Source organism: Pleurodeles waltl, chromosome 6 (genome assembly GCF_031143425.1).
Source record: "Pleurodeles waltl isolate 20211129_DDA chromosome 6, aPleWal1.hap1.20221129, whole genome shotgun sequence".
Classification (NCBI taxonomy): domain Eukaryota; kingdom Metazoa; phylum Chordata; class Amphibia; order Caudata; family Salamandridae; genus Pleurodeles; species Pleurodeles waltl.
Window position 1 is genome coordinate 1,334,688,099 of NC_090445.1, and position 14,841 is coordinate 1,334,702,939.

Sequence of the window (14,841 nt, forward strand, 5' to 3'; positions counted from 1 at the left end):
CTACCATCTCTGTTAGCGCGTCAGACCTTAATAGGTAAACTTACAAGGGAGACGGGAATAGGTCAATGAACCTTTTGACTCACTTTGAGGTTTTCCCACCATATATCCTGTATATGCAGATCAATAATCAATAACAATCAATAACATTAGTAATCAATAAGAGTCAGTAATTGTTACACCCCATGACCTTTCAGTCATGAATAACCACACCTTTTAAGTAAAAGTTAGAATGTTTATTTCCCTATATTAACAATGCTAAGGTCACGTAACTCATTCTCAAGATGAAATGATAAACATAAAGAAACATCACTGGCTGACCGAAACGGCAAAAGGATCACAATCTAATCAAAGCTTGAGCTACTACACATTCTAAACTTACAGTGCAAATTAATAACAAGAATAACTGTGCAACTGATATTACATACATTTAGTTTCAACAAGGAAAAGACGGCAGCTGTTATTTCATATAGCGAACCTCATCAGTGAGGGTCCTAAATAACGCCAGATTAAAATTGCATGTTTGGGCTTCATGCAAAACAATTTAGTCACACAAATTTGGAAAACATGTAACTATGATTCTAGCAAAATAGCAATTGGTACCTAGAAACAAAAGCAAATAAACATAGCAAACAACAGCAGTGATAGTATACATCTCCTCAATTGCATTCACAAGCTAAGATAGCTTTCGTCATCAGGACATCAGTCTGGTCTGCAAGGCATCAGGATTCAGCAAAGTCTTTTAAGCAATAAATGTAAGCACGTCTCTTGTCAAGAAGGAAAAATGGGCAAGACGGTCTATACTCTCAAGAAGAATGGGGTGAATGGTGCATCTCTTCATGATGCAGTCTGGCTAAGTTAAATATCCTCAAACTACTTCCCAAGTCCCTATTAGTCAAGGGATTGCATGTTCACATTTCATCCAATAAAACTAAAACTTAAAATCTACATTTCTACTAGTATGTGGTTCACATATCAGTGATTGGCTCCTTTCGTACTGTCTTCATCATCCGGCTCGTCAGGTAACAATATTGTTGAAGCTCATACTCAAGTCAGTATGGTTCTTATCTTCTCCTGGGAAAGTCAGTCTCACACAATCAATCAATCAATCAATCAATCATAGTATTTATAAAGCGCGCTATGTACCCGTCAGGGTTTCGAGGCGCTGAGGGGGGTGGGGGGGGGGGGAGGGGAGTGCTGCTGGTTTATCGGTCGAAGAGCCAGGTCTTGAGGAGCCTTCTGAATGCGAGGAGGTCCTGGGTCTGGCGAAGGGATGTGGGGAGAGAGTTCCAGGTCTTGGCGGCGAGGAAGGAGAAGGATCTGCCGCCGGATGTCTTGCGCTAAACATTGCGTCTTACATTAAACAATGTTGCATTAGCAAACACATCCTCTCCTAGAAAGCAGTTCTCATGAGAACAGATTTTAGCTACGAGCATTTGGTCATCACAGTGGAAAATCACAGTTTAATTCTCTAAGCATCCATTTTAGAAATCGGTTAAGAAATGCAGCTTGACTTGAGGCCGTGCAACTAGGTCAAGACCTCGCTAAGTTAAGGTGTCTGCGATTAATAAAGTTAATACATAATTAATAACCCTTAATATGACATATTACTACATTAATCAAACATAGGCACAACATTTCATATTAATAAGCCATTAATAAGTACACTTCCTGAACAATGGCGACCACACAGGTAGTTGCACCTTCAAATGCGTGCATTATTTTCCTCTAAGTTATTACATTTCCTACGCACATTCAACTCTCAGAATATATGACTATTCATTAATAATTTCATCAAAAACTCAGTGTTAACAGGAGCAAGAAGGTTATGGAGGGGGCCACATGACACCTTTAGTCTGCTGCAGCACTCATTTATCTCTTCATTCCCTCACGTTGACAGAGACTGAGGGGCAGGTGGAGGAAGTACTGAGAGCAGCTCAACTCCAGAGTTGCCATTTTTTGGCCATTTGTAAGTTGGATGGGTAGCAGATTTCAGCTACACACAAACCATGTAGCCACATGATTTCAAAACCAAATGGGTTATCGCAACAGTTGACAAACATTGGTCTATGTTATGTTATGTGTATTAGTGTAGTGCACAAATCACCTTGTAGTTCATCCAAAAGACGACATACATAACGTTCTTTTACAACATCAGTCCCCAGAGAAAATAAACACTCATTTTAGGAGTCTACTCGAAGTCTGACTGGATATTTCCATAATCTGCTCTGCTTTTGTTCTAATCCTCTTTCTGTTTATTCTCTTTTTTATTGATGTGTGAGGATTTCGGAAGTTGGTCACCGCCATATTTGAGCATTCTTAATACTGTCACTCAGAACAAAGTGAACAGAAAGTGCAACAGGAAGTTGAATGGCAGGTGCATGTGAAATATTTCTAAAAAAATATCAATTACAGACAAGAATTTTCGTTCGTAACATGAGCAAACTAGGACAATGTGTGCCTGTAAAGTAGCATTGTGTGTCTTTAAAGCAGCAATGCGTGCAATCGTGGTGAAGCAGACACTGTTCACTAGAGCTATAACTTTAAAGGTTTAAGTCATGTGGCAGTCTGACCTCTTTGAGTCGTTCTTTTGTGGTAGAGTCCTTAGTCATGGAGATGGATAGTTATCCTCTGTGTCAGAGGTAGTGAACGGAACCCTTGAGCAAGTGTGCGTGTTTCCAGGTGAATGAGGGTTTTAGGCTGAATATATCTAGGTGAAAGCAGTATATTAAATTATGTTTAGCTTCATTTGTTGCCTGGAACTTCGTGGATGTGCAAAGGGCGGTGTGGTATCAGAGTGCGAGGTATTCGCTACGAGATTGGCGTCTGCTTCAGCAGGCTGACTGGGAAACGTTATTTGTGTTGCAAAGTGTGCTGTCTATGTACATTTTACTGGGAGTCATTAAGAAAAGGGATGCGCTGCAAAACAGCTAACTCATGGTTAGTTCTCATTATATTTGCAACTTACGCCCGAACCTATGCATTGTTTAGAAAATAATTAATCTGAAACGAACTTGGATGTAGACTCTGATCACATTTTTAGATTGTGATTTCTCTAACCCTGTGTTCCTCTTCGTCCCTACCTTAAACACCACCAGGTGGGCAGGCAATCGCAGGAGGCCTTCCTGCCGTTCCCTTACTCATCACCAAAGGATACCGAGGGATCACAGTTGTTGTGGTGGTAGAACAGCCATAGTTTATTAACATCAAAAGCTGGTACACTATCATCACGATGTATGCAGCCATTAGCACGTTCGGCGTCATTTCCTTGCATGGCAATAAACGCGTTCACTTTTAATACTATTTATAACCATTCAACTTTATTGCATAGTAGCATTCACATCAGTTGAATATGTCACGTCTCATTCGAACAATCATAAATCATTCTCTTGCTCTTCTACTGCTGCTACTGGGTAGAGCAGTTTGCGAGTTCCAGGCTTCCCCTGCTGCAATATGTGTGGCGCACATGGCCATAAGCTGTGCCTGGCCTGCAGGTGCTGTGACCGCCCAGTGCTGACCACTCCTTAACCTTTGTTTGCCATAAGGTGTCCCTGCCGTGAGGCATCCCAAGGACCTCGCCCGGGGCCATTGCCCCTCTTATCTTTATTGTGGCAATATTTGTTGTTACCCACTTGCAAATCCCACCACATTGGCAGTGGTTTAACAACCTCCAACAGTTCCCCCAAAAGGTTAGGAAACTCCCAACAATACATGTGCCCCACCAATGTTTAGTATGAACAGATCCATCCCAATGTTGGATAGTTGAACACCGTCCCCAGTATATAAACCCACCATCCTCAGTTTGATGAGATTGTGCTTACAAAGCCCCAACCCATTGCTTTGCAGTACTTGTTCATGGCTATGTTTAACTTCTTTCTTGATCTGGCTACTGCTCCTTGATACTCTGCCCCTCACCACTGAAATTTCACGATAACTTCTGACCAAACTATGGCCCTCATGATAACTTTGGCAGTAACTGCCGCCTACCTCCAGGGCGACGGCCGCCAACATACCGTCGTCATGGCTACCAGCCGTCGACGCATATTATGACCGCCAATGGTATTCCACCAGAATGCTGGCGGAATACCTCTGATGGTCATGGTGGCGGGCGGTGGACGGCGGTAAGGCGGCGCTACTGACAGCAGCACTGCCACACCAGCAAAACACTGCCAACTGTATCATGACCAATGATACGACCTGGCGGTGTTTTGCTGGCGGACTCTGCTGCTGACAGCAGCGCTGTGGACCATCTCCAGCCGGAGGACCCCCTGCAAGCAGGTAAATCAGGTTCTCTGACAGGAGAGGGAGGTGGGGGGTGTTCTGTGTATGTAGGTGTGTGTGTGTGTGTGTGTGTGTGTGTTTTGGTATGCTTGCATGTGGGTTTGAGTCGCGTTGAATGCGTGCATGAATGACTGAATGTGAGTGTATGTTGTTTGTTGTGAATGCATGTGTGTGACAAGGTATGTTGGTGTGTATTGCAGTGTGTGGGTATGTATGTGTGCATGCGTGGGTGGTGGTGGGTATGCGTGTGTGCATGTGTGTATATGGGTGCGCGTGTGTATATGTGTGGGGGGCAGGAGAGGGAGGGGAAGGGAGAGGGAGGGGAAGGGAGAGGGAGGGCTGTGGAATGGGGCGGGAGAGATCCCTCTCAGTGCCAGGGAAGGGATTCCCTGGCACTAATAGTGCCACCTGCCATGGTTTTAGTGATGGTAAGATTGGCACAAAAACCATGGAGGTAGGGTGGGTCATAATACCGGTGGTGAGAATGTGATGGCCATCGGGCTGGAGACCGAAGTCTCTGGCCCAGCGGACGTTACCACCCTGGCGGTTGGTGTGTTAAAGTGGCTTTCTCTCATGGCTGTTACCGCCAGGGTCAAAATCCCACTTTTTTTCTTATGTCTAAGTTAACAAGCTGCCAGCCTAATGTAGGCTTTAAGTGTGGAGGACTTCCATCTCCCAAAGTGCCAAATCACTTCTCAGTCTTGCCCCATGCTGCTGCCGTTTTGGCCGGCCCAATGTGAAAGGAGTGCATCCCAAAGTGGATGGAAGGTAATCCCACCCTTGCCAATGCCAGACGAAGGTCCTTCATGAACTGAAACCTGCAAAGAAAGCTTCCATCGCTGTGTTTAAACAATGGGGGCTGACCCTCAACCTGATCTGTATGTAGCTGTGGGTTATACATACTGGGCAATGTTCACTAGTCACAAGGCAATCCAGCTGCTTTGTCACGTGGGCTCTCATTATACTAAATGAGACTACTGGATTTCTAGGCAGCAGGATCGATAACGGTGTGGGGGACTGAGTCTGACCCACGTGTAAGGAACTCTGTCACCCTAAATCCGGTTTTTGCTCCTGTAGGAGGCTGGACTGGATTGTAGTGAGTACCAAGGGGTACTTGCACCTTGCACCAGGCCCAGTTATCCCTTATTAGTGTATAGGGTGTCTAGCAGCTTAGGCTGATAGATAATGGTAGCTTAGCAGAGCAGCTTAGGCTGAACTAGGAGACGTGTGAAGCTACTACAGTACCACTTAGTGTCATATGCACAATATCATAAGAAAACACAATACACAGTTATACTAAAAATAAAGGTACTTTATTTTTATGACAATATGCCAAAGTATCTTAGAGTGAACCCTCAGTGAGAGGATAGGAAATATACACAAGATATATATACACAATAGCAAAAATATGCAGTATAGTCTTAGAAAACAGTGCAAACAATGTATAGTTACAATAGGATGCAATGGGGAAACATAGGGATAGGGGCAACACAAACCATATACTCCAAAAGTGGAATGCGAACCACGAATGGACCCCAAACCTATGTGACCTTGTAGAGGGTCGCTGGGACTATTAGAAAATAGTGAGAGTTAGAAAAATAACCCTCCCCAAGACCCTGAAAAGTGAGTGCAAAGTGCACTAAAGTTCCCTTAAGGACAAAGAAGTCGTGTTAGAGGAATAATGCAGGAAAGACACAAACCAACAATGCAACAACTGTGGATTTCCAATCTAGGGTACCTGTGGAACAAGGGGACCAAGTCCAAAAGTCACAAGCAAGTCGGAGATGGGCAGATGCCCAGGAAATGCCAGCTGCGGGTGCAAAGAAGCTTCTACTGGACAGAAGAAGCTGAGGTTTCTGCAGGAATGAAAAGGGCTAGAGACTTCCCCTTTGGTGGACGGATTCCGCTCGCCGTGGAGAGTCGTGCAAAAGTGTTTTCCCGCCGAAAGAACGCCAACAAGCCTTGCTAGCTGCAAATCGTGCGGTTAGCGTTTTTGGACGCTGCTGAGGCCCAGGAGGGACCAGGAGGTCGCAAATTGGACCAGCAGAGAGAAGGGATGTCAAGCAAGACAAGGAGCCCTCTTTGAAGCCGGTAGCACCCGGAGAAGTGCCAGGAACAGGCACTACAAGGATGCGTGAAACGGTGCTCGCCGAAGTTGCACAAAGGAGTCCCACGTCGCCGGAGACCAACTTAGAAAGTCGTGCAATGCAGGTTAGAGTGCCGTCGACCCAGGCTTGGCTGTGGACAAAGGATTTCCGCCGGAAGTGCACAGGGGCCGGAGTAGCTGCAAAAGTCGCGGTTCCCAGAAATGCAGCCCAGCGAGGTGAGGCAAGGACTTACCTCCACCAAACTTGGACTGAAGAGTCACTGGACTGTGGGGGTCACTTGGACAGAGTCGCTGGATTCGAGGGACCTCACTCGTCGTGCTGAGAGGAGACCCAAGGGACCGGTAATGCAGCTTTTTGGTGCCTGCGGTTGCAGTGGGAAGATTCCGTCGACCCACGGGAGATTTCTTCAGAGCTTCTGGTGCAGAGAGGAGGCAGACTACCCCCACAGCATGCACAAGCAGGAAAACAGTCGAGAAGGCGGCAGGATCAGCGTTACAGAGTTGCAGTAGTCGTCTTTGCTACTATGTTGCAGGTTTGCAGGCTTCCAGCGCGGTCAGCAGTCGATTCCTTGGCAGAAGGTGAAGAGAGAGATGCAGAGGAACTCGGATGAGCTCTTGCATTCGTTATCTAAAGTTTCCCCAGAGACAGAGACCCTAAATAGCCAGAAAAGAGGGTTTGGCTACCTAGGAGAGAGGATAGGCTACTAACACCTGAAGGAGCCTATCAGAAGGAGTCTCTGACGTCACCTGGTGGCACTGGCCACTCAGAGCAGTCCAGTGTGCCAGCAGCACCTCTGTTTCCAAGATGGCAGAGGTCTGGAGCACACTGGAGGAGCTCTGGACACCTCCCAGGGGAGGTGCAGGTCAGGGGAGTGGTCACTCCCCTTTCCTTTGTCCAGTTTCGCGCCAGAGCAGGACTAAGGGGTCCCCTGAACCGGTGTAGACTGGCTTATGCAGAATTGGGCACATCTGTGCCCAACAAAGCATTTCCAGAGGCTGGGGGAGGCTACTCCTCCCCTGCCTTCACACCATTTTCCAAACGGAGAGGGTGTCACACCCTCTCTCAGAGGAAGTTCTTGGTTCTGCCATCCTGGGCCAGGCCTGGCTGGACCCCAGGAGGGCAGATGCCTGTCTGAGGGGTTGGCAGCAGCAGCAGCTGCAGTGAAACCCCAGGAAGGGCAGTTTGGCAGTACCAGGGTCTGTGCTACAGACCACTGGGATCATGGGATTGTGCCAACTATGCCAGGATGGCATAGAGGGGGCAATTCCATGATCATAGACATGTTACATGGCCATATTCGGAGTTACCATTGTGAAGCTACATATAGGTAGTGACCTATATGTAGTGCACGCGTGTAATGGTGTCCCCGCACTCACAAAGTTCAGGGAATTGGCTCTGAACAATGTGGGGGCACCTTGGCTAGTGCCAGGGTGCCCTCACACTAAGTAACTTTGCACCTAACCTTTACCAGGTAAAGGTTAGACATATAGGTGACTTATAAGTTACTTAAGTGCAGTGTAAAATGGCTGTGAAATAACGTGGACGTTATTTCACTCAGGCTGCAGTGGCAGGCCTGTGTAAGAATTGTCAGAGCTCCCTATGGGTGGCAAAAGAAATGCTGCAGCCCATAGGGATCTCCTGGAACCCCAATACCCTGGGTACCTCAGTACCATATACTAGGGAATTATAAGGGTGTTCCAGTAAGCCAATGTAAATTGGTAAAATTGGTCACTAGCCTGTTAGTGACAATTTTAAAGAAATGAGAGAGCATAACCACTGAGGTTCTGATTAGCAGAGCCTCAGTGAGACAGTTAGTCACTACACAGGTAACACATTCAGGCACACTTATGAGCACTGGGGCCCCCTGGCTGGCAGGGTCCCAGTGACACATACAACTAAAACAACATATATACAGTGAAAAATGGGGGTAACATGCCAGGCAAGATGGTACTTTCCTACACAACCCCCCCCAAACGAAGGACAATAAGACTAGCCATGACCTGATGAGTCTTCATTGTCTAAGTGGAAATATCTGGAGAGTCCATCTGCATTGGAGTGGCTACTCCCAGGTCTATGTTCCACTGTATAGTCCATTCCCTGTAGGGATATGGACCACCTCAACAATTTAGGATTTTCACCTTTCATTTGTTTTAGCCAAAGTAGAGGTTTGTGGTCTGTCTGAACAATGAAGTGAGTGCCAAACAGGTATGGCCTCAACTTCTTCAGAGCCCAGACCACAGCAAAGGCCTCCCTCTCAATGGCAGACCAACGCTTTTCTCTAGGGGTCAACCTTCTACTAATAAAAGCAATAGGTTGATCCTGGCCCTCAGAATTAAGTTGTGATAGGACTGCCCCTACTCCTAATTCAGATGCATCAGTTTGGACATAGAATTTTTTAGAGTAACAAGGGCTTTTCAGGACAGGTGGAGAGCACATGGCCTGCTTCAACTCCTCAAAAGCTTTCTGACAGTTTGCTGTCCATAATACCTTTTTAGGCATTTTCTTGGATGTGAGGTCATTAAGAGGGGCTGCAATGGAGCCATAGTTCTTAATGAACCTCCTGTAATGCCCAGTGAGGCCTAGGAAGGCTCTCACCTGAGTCTGAGTGGTAGGGGGAACCCAATCAATAATAGTTTGGATTTTCCCCTGAAGTGGTGCAATCTGTTCCCCACCAACAAGGTGTCCCAGATAAACCACCTTACCCTGCCCTATCTGGCACTTTGAAGCCTTGATAGTGAGGCCTTCCTTTTGCAGGGCCTCCAAAACTTTCCATAGGTGGACCAGGTGATCATCCCAGCTGGAGCTAAAGACAGCTATATCGTCCAAATATGCTGCACTGAAAGCTTCCAGCCCTTGCAGGACTGTGTTCACCAACCTCTGAAAAGTGGCAGGTGCATTTTTCAAACCAAAAGGCATTACAGTAAACTGGTAATGTCCTCCAATGGTAGAAAATGCAGTCTTAGGTTTAGCATCTTCTGATAATTTGATCTGCCAATACCCTGCAGTCAAATCAAAAGTGCTTAGATACTTGGCAGATGCCAGTGTATCTATGAGCTCATCTGCCCTGGGTATAGGGTGAGCATCACTTTTGGTTACCAAGTTGAGACCTCTATAGTCTACACAAAACCGCATTTCCTTCTTTCCATCTTTGGAATGGGGTTTTGGTACCAGTACCACAGGAGAAGCCCATGGACTGTCAGAGTGCTCAACCACTCCTAGTTCTAACATTTTCTGGACCTCTTGCTTTATGCAGTACCTGACATGGTCAGGCTGCCTATAGATCTTACTTTTGACAGGTAAACTGTCTCCAGTATCTATAGTGTGCTCACACCAAGAAATGGTACCTGGCACAGTAGAGAAGAGTTCAGAGAATTGATCTAGGAGATTTATGCAATTATCGTTCTGCTCAGCAGTAAGACAATCAGCCAAAACTACACCTTCCACAAGAGCATCTTGTTCTGTGGAAGAGAAGAGATCAGGTAGAGGATCACTGTCTTCTTCCTGTCCCTCATCAGTTGCCATGAGCAGGGTGAGATCAGCCCTGTCATAGTAGGGTTTCAGGCGGTTAACATGGAGCACCCTAAGGGGACTCCTGGCAGTGCCTAAGTCAACTAAATATGTGACTTCTCCCTTCTTTTCAACAATTGTGTGGGGACCACTCCATTTATCTTGGAGTGCTCTTGGGGCCACAGGCTCCAAGACCCACACTTTCTGCCCTGGTTGGTACTGAACCAAAACAGCCTTCTGATCATGCCATTGCTTCTGGAGCTCTTGGCTGGCCTGAAGGTTTTTAGTGGCCTTTTTCATGTACTCAGCCATCCTTGATCTGAGGCCAAGTACATAATCCACAATATCCTGCTTAGGAGCTTTTAAAGGTTGTTCCCAACCCTCCTTTACAAGTGTGAGTGGACCCCTAACAGGGTGTCCAAAAAGAAGTTCAAAGGGGCTGAAGCCCACTCCTTTCTGGGGTACCTCCCTGTAGGCAAAAAGGAGGCATGGTAGAAGGATATCCCATCTCCTGCGGAGTTTTTCAGGGAGACCCATAATCATGCCTTTGAGAGTTTTATTAAATCTCTCCACCAGTCCATTTGTTTGTGGATGATAGGGTGTTGTGAACTTGTACGTTACACCACACTCCTTCCACATGGCCTTTAAGTATGCAGACATGAAATTGCTTCCCCTGTCTGATACTACTTCCTTTGGGAAGCCCACCCTGGAAAATATTCCCAGGATGGCCTTTGCCACTGCAGGAGCTGTAGTGGTCCTTAAAGGAATAGCTTCAGGATATCTTGTGGCATGGTCCACTACCACTAAGATGAATCTATTGCCTGAAGCAGTAGGAGGGTCAAGGGGGCCAACTATGTCAACCCCTACCCTTTCAAAGGGAACCCCAACCACAGGCAGTGGGATAAGGGGTGCCTTTGGGGTGCCACCTGTCTTGCCACTGGCTTGACAGGTTTCACAGGACTTACAAAATTCCTTTGTGTCCTCAGACATCCTAGGCCAATGAAACAATGGAACCAATCTGTCCCAAGTTTTCATTTGACCCAGGTGTCCAGCTAGGGGAATGTCATGTGCCAGGGTTAGGAGGAACTTTCTGTACTCCTGAGGAATCACTAATCTCCTGGCAGCTCCAGGTTTAGGATCCCTATGCTCAGTGTACAAGAGGTTGTCCTCCCAGTAAACTCTGTGAGAGTCACTGACATCCCCATTAGCCTGTTTGACAGCTTGCTGTCTGAGATCCTCTAATGTGGGACAGGTTTGCTGTGCCACACTCAGCTCCTCTCTGGCAGGCCCCCCTTCACCCAAAAGCTCAGCAGTGTCTGCTTCCAGCTCCTCTGGTGTAGGGTCTGCACAGGGAGGGAATTCTTCTTCCTCAGAAGTAGAATCCACTGTAGAGGGAGGGATAGTAGGAAGTGGTTTGCTTCTACTAGCCCTAGCTTTAGGGAGCGCTTGGTCCATTGTTCCAGGATCCAAGCTTCCCTGTCCTTTTTGCTTTTTGGCCTGAGCCCTTGTCAAAGCAAAAATATGCCCTGGGATGCCCAGCATTGCTGCATGGGCCTCCAACTCCACATCTGACCAAGCTGATGTCTCCAAATCATTCCCTAATAGACAGTCTACAGGTAAATCTGAAGCTACCACAACTTTCTTTGGACCAGTAACCCCCCCCAGTTGAGATGAACAACAGCCATGGGGTGGCTAAGTGTGTTGTTGTGAGCATCGGTTACTTGGTACTGGTGACCAAGTAGGTGTTGTTCAGGGTGGACCAGTTTCTCTATGACCATAGTCACACTGGCACCAGTGTCCCTGTAGGCCTGAACCTCAACACCATTTATTAGGGGTAGCTGCTTGTACTTATCCATATTAAGGGGACAAGCAACTAAGGTGGCTAAATCAATAGCCCCCTCAGAGACTAACACAGCCTCTGTGGCCTCCCTAACAAGGCCAACCCCAACTAAGTTACCAATAGTGAGCCCAGCTACTCCCTTGGATTGGCTATTAGTAGGTTTGCTCCCACCACCACTGCTATTAGTAGGGACACTAGGTGTGGCAGTAGGGGTTGTAGTGGTAGGAGGCTTGGTGCCTTTCTTTGGACAACTGGGATCTGTTGTCCAATGGCCTTTTATTTTACATAAATAGCACCATGGTTTCTTTTCCTTGTTCTGATTAAAAGAGGATTTGGGCCCACCACCCCCACCAGAGTGTTTTTGTGGGCCTGATGAAGACTCATTTTTAGATTTGTCCCCACCCTTGTCAGAAGACTTACCATCCTTCTTTTTGTTGCCATCTTTGTCACCCCCTGTATGAACTTTTCTGTTCACCCTTGTTCTGACCCATTTGTCTGCCTTCTTTCCCAATTCTTGGGGAGAGGTCAGATCAGAGTCCACCAAGTACTGGTGCAACAAATCAGACACACAATTATTAAGAATATGCTCTCTCAGGATCAAGTTATACAGGCTGTCATAATCAGTAACTTTACTGCCATGTAACCACCCCTCCAAGGCCTTCACTGAATGGTCAATGAAATCAACCCAGTCTTGTGAAGACTCCTTTTTGGTTTCTCTGAACTTTATCCTGTATTGTTCAGTGGTTAAGCCATAACCATCCAGGAGTGCATTCTTAAGAACATGGAAATTATTAGCATCATTTTCTTTCACAGTAAGGAGCCTATCCCTACCTTTTCCACTAAATGATAGGATAGCAGCCCACTGCCTTTGAGGGACATCCTGTACAACACAGGCCCTCTCAAGTGCAGCAAACCACTTGTTAATGTCATCCCCCTCCTTGTAAGGGGGAACTATCTTGTGCAGATTCCTGGAATCATGCTCTTTTGCAGGATGACTATGGGGAATACTGCTGCTGCCACCATGGGTTTCTAAACCCAGTTTCTGTCTCTCCTTCTCTACTTCTAAAGTCTGTCTATCCAAATCCAGCTGTTGCTTCTTGCGCTTCAGTCTGGTTTGTTCCACTCTCAATCTATTGAGCTCCCTTTCTAACAATCTGTCATCAGGGTGGGTGGGAGGGACATGCCTTGAAACAGAAGTATGGTGAGAATGGACAGAAGGAGACCTGTCCCTTACAGAAGCCACCCTAACAGCTTGGCTAACAGAAACATCACTACCAGTATGGTGAGAATAAATGCTTTTGCTATGATGTGAGACAACACTATTTATATGGTGTGGCTCATCATCATTACCAACTATGCTAGACTGTCTAGTAATGGGCAGGCTAGGAAGTTTATTTCCTGAATCTTTTCCTGGGGGAGTCCCTGGATCAGATTGAGAACCATTAGCTACTTTTTCAACAGATTGGGCACTTATGGCCTTATCCTATACTCTAAGCATGTTAATTAACAGTTCTAAGGAAGGATTCTTCCCTACACTCAAACCTCTCTCTATGCAGAGACTCCTTGCTCCTTTCCAGCTAAGGTGATCATATGCAAGTTTGGACAGATCAACATTTTGGCCTGTGCCAGACATTTTTTAGAGAGAGTTAAAGTGATAGTAAAAGATAAAAAGTTTGTCAGAGCTTTTAGAAAGACAGAGAAAAAAACTTTTTAAACTTTTTAGAACTTTTTAGAAAGTTCAGAAGTACTTTTCAGCACTTAGAAAAGAGTGAAAAGAGGAAATGCAAAACTTTTTGGCTATGTGTATATACACTGACCTTGTTTTGTATATTTTTCTCTTATGAAAAGTACAATGACAAGAGTGGTAAGTAGTCTCAAAGCACTTATCCCACCGCTGCACAACCAATGTAGGAGGCTGGACTGGCTTGTAGTGAGTACCAAGGGGTACTTGCACCTTGCACCAGCCCCAGTTATCCCTTATTAGTGTATAGGGTGTCTAGCAGCTTAGGCTGATAGATAATGGTAGCTTAGCAGAGCAGCTTAGGCTGAACTAGGAGACGTGTGAAGCTACTACAGTACCACTTAGTGTCATATGCACAATATCATAAGAAAACACAATACACAGTTATACTAAAAATAAAGGTACTTTGGCCCATATTTATACTTTTTGACGCTAAACTGCGCTAACGCAGTTTAGCGTCAAAAAATTTAGCGCCGTCTAACGCCATTCTGAAGCGCCATGCGGGCGCCGTATTTATGGAATGGCGTTAGCCGGCGCTAGCAGACCGGCGCTGCCTGGTGTGCGTGGAGAAAAACCACGTAGACCAGGCAGCGCCGGCGTAGGGGGAAAATGGCGTTAGGGCGTCTTAAAATGGGGCAAGTCAGGTTGAGGCAAAAAAATCGCCTCAACCTGATTTGCGCCATTATTTTCGACGCCCAGACGCCATTTAAATGACTCCTGTCTTAGTAAAGACAGGAGTCATGCCCCCTTGCCCAATGGCCATGCCCAGGGGACTTATGTCCCCTGGGCATGGTCATTGGGCATAGTGGCATGTAGGGGGGCACAAATAAGGCCCCCCTATGCCACCAAAAAAAATTAAAAAATATAAAATATTATACTTACCTGAACTTACCTGAATGTCCCTGGGGTGGGTCCCTCCATCCTTGAGTGTCCTCCTGGGGTGGGCAGGGGTGGCAGGGGGGTCCCTGGGGGCAGGGGAGGGCACCTGGGGGCTCATTTTGAGCCCACAGGCCCCTTAACGCCTACCCTGACCCAGGCGTTAAAAAGTGGTGCAAATGCGGGGTTTTTTGACCCGACCACTCCCGGGCGTGATTTTTGCCCGGGAGTATAAATACGACGCATTTGCGTCGCCGTCATTTTTTTAGACGGGAACGCCTTCCATGCATCTCATTAACGCAAGGAAGGCGTTCACGCAAAAAAATGATGCTATTTGCCCATACTTTGGCGCCAGACGCGTCTAACGCCAAAGTATAATTATGGCGTTAGTTTTGCGCCGAATTTGCGTCGAAAAAAACGACGCTAATTCGGCGCAAACGGAGTATAAATACGGGCCTTTATTTTTATGACAATATTCCAAAGTATCTTAG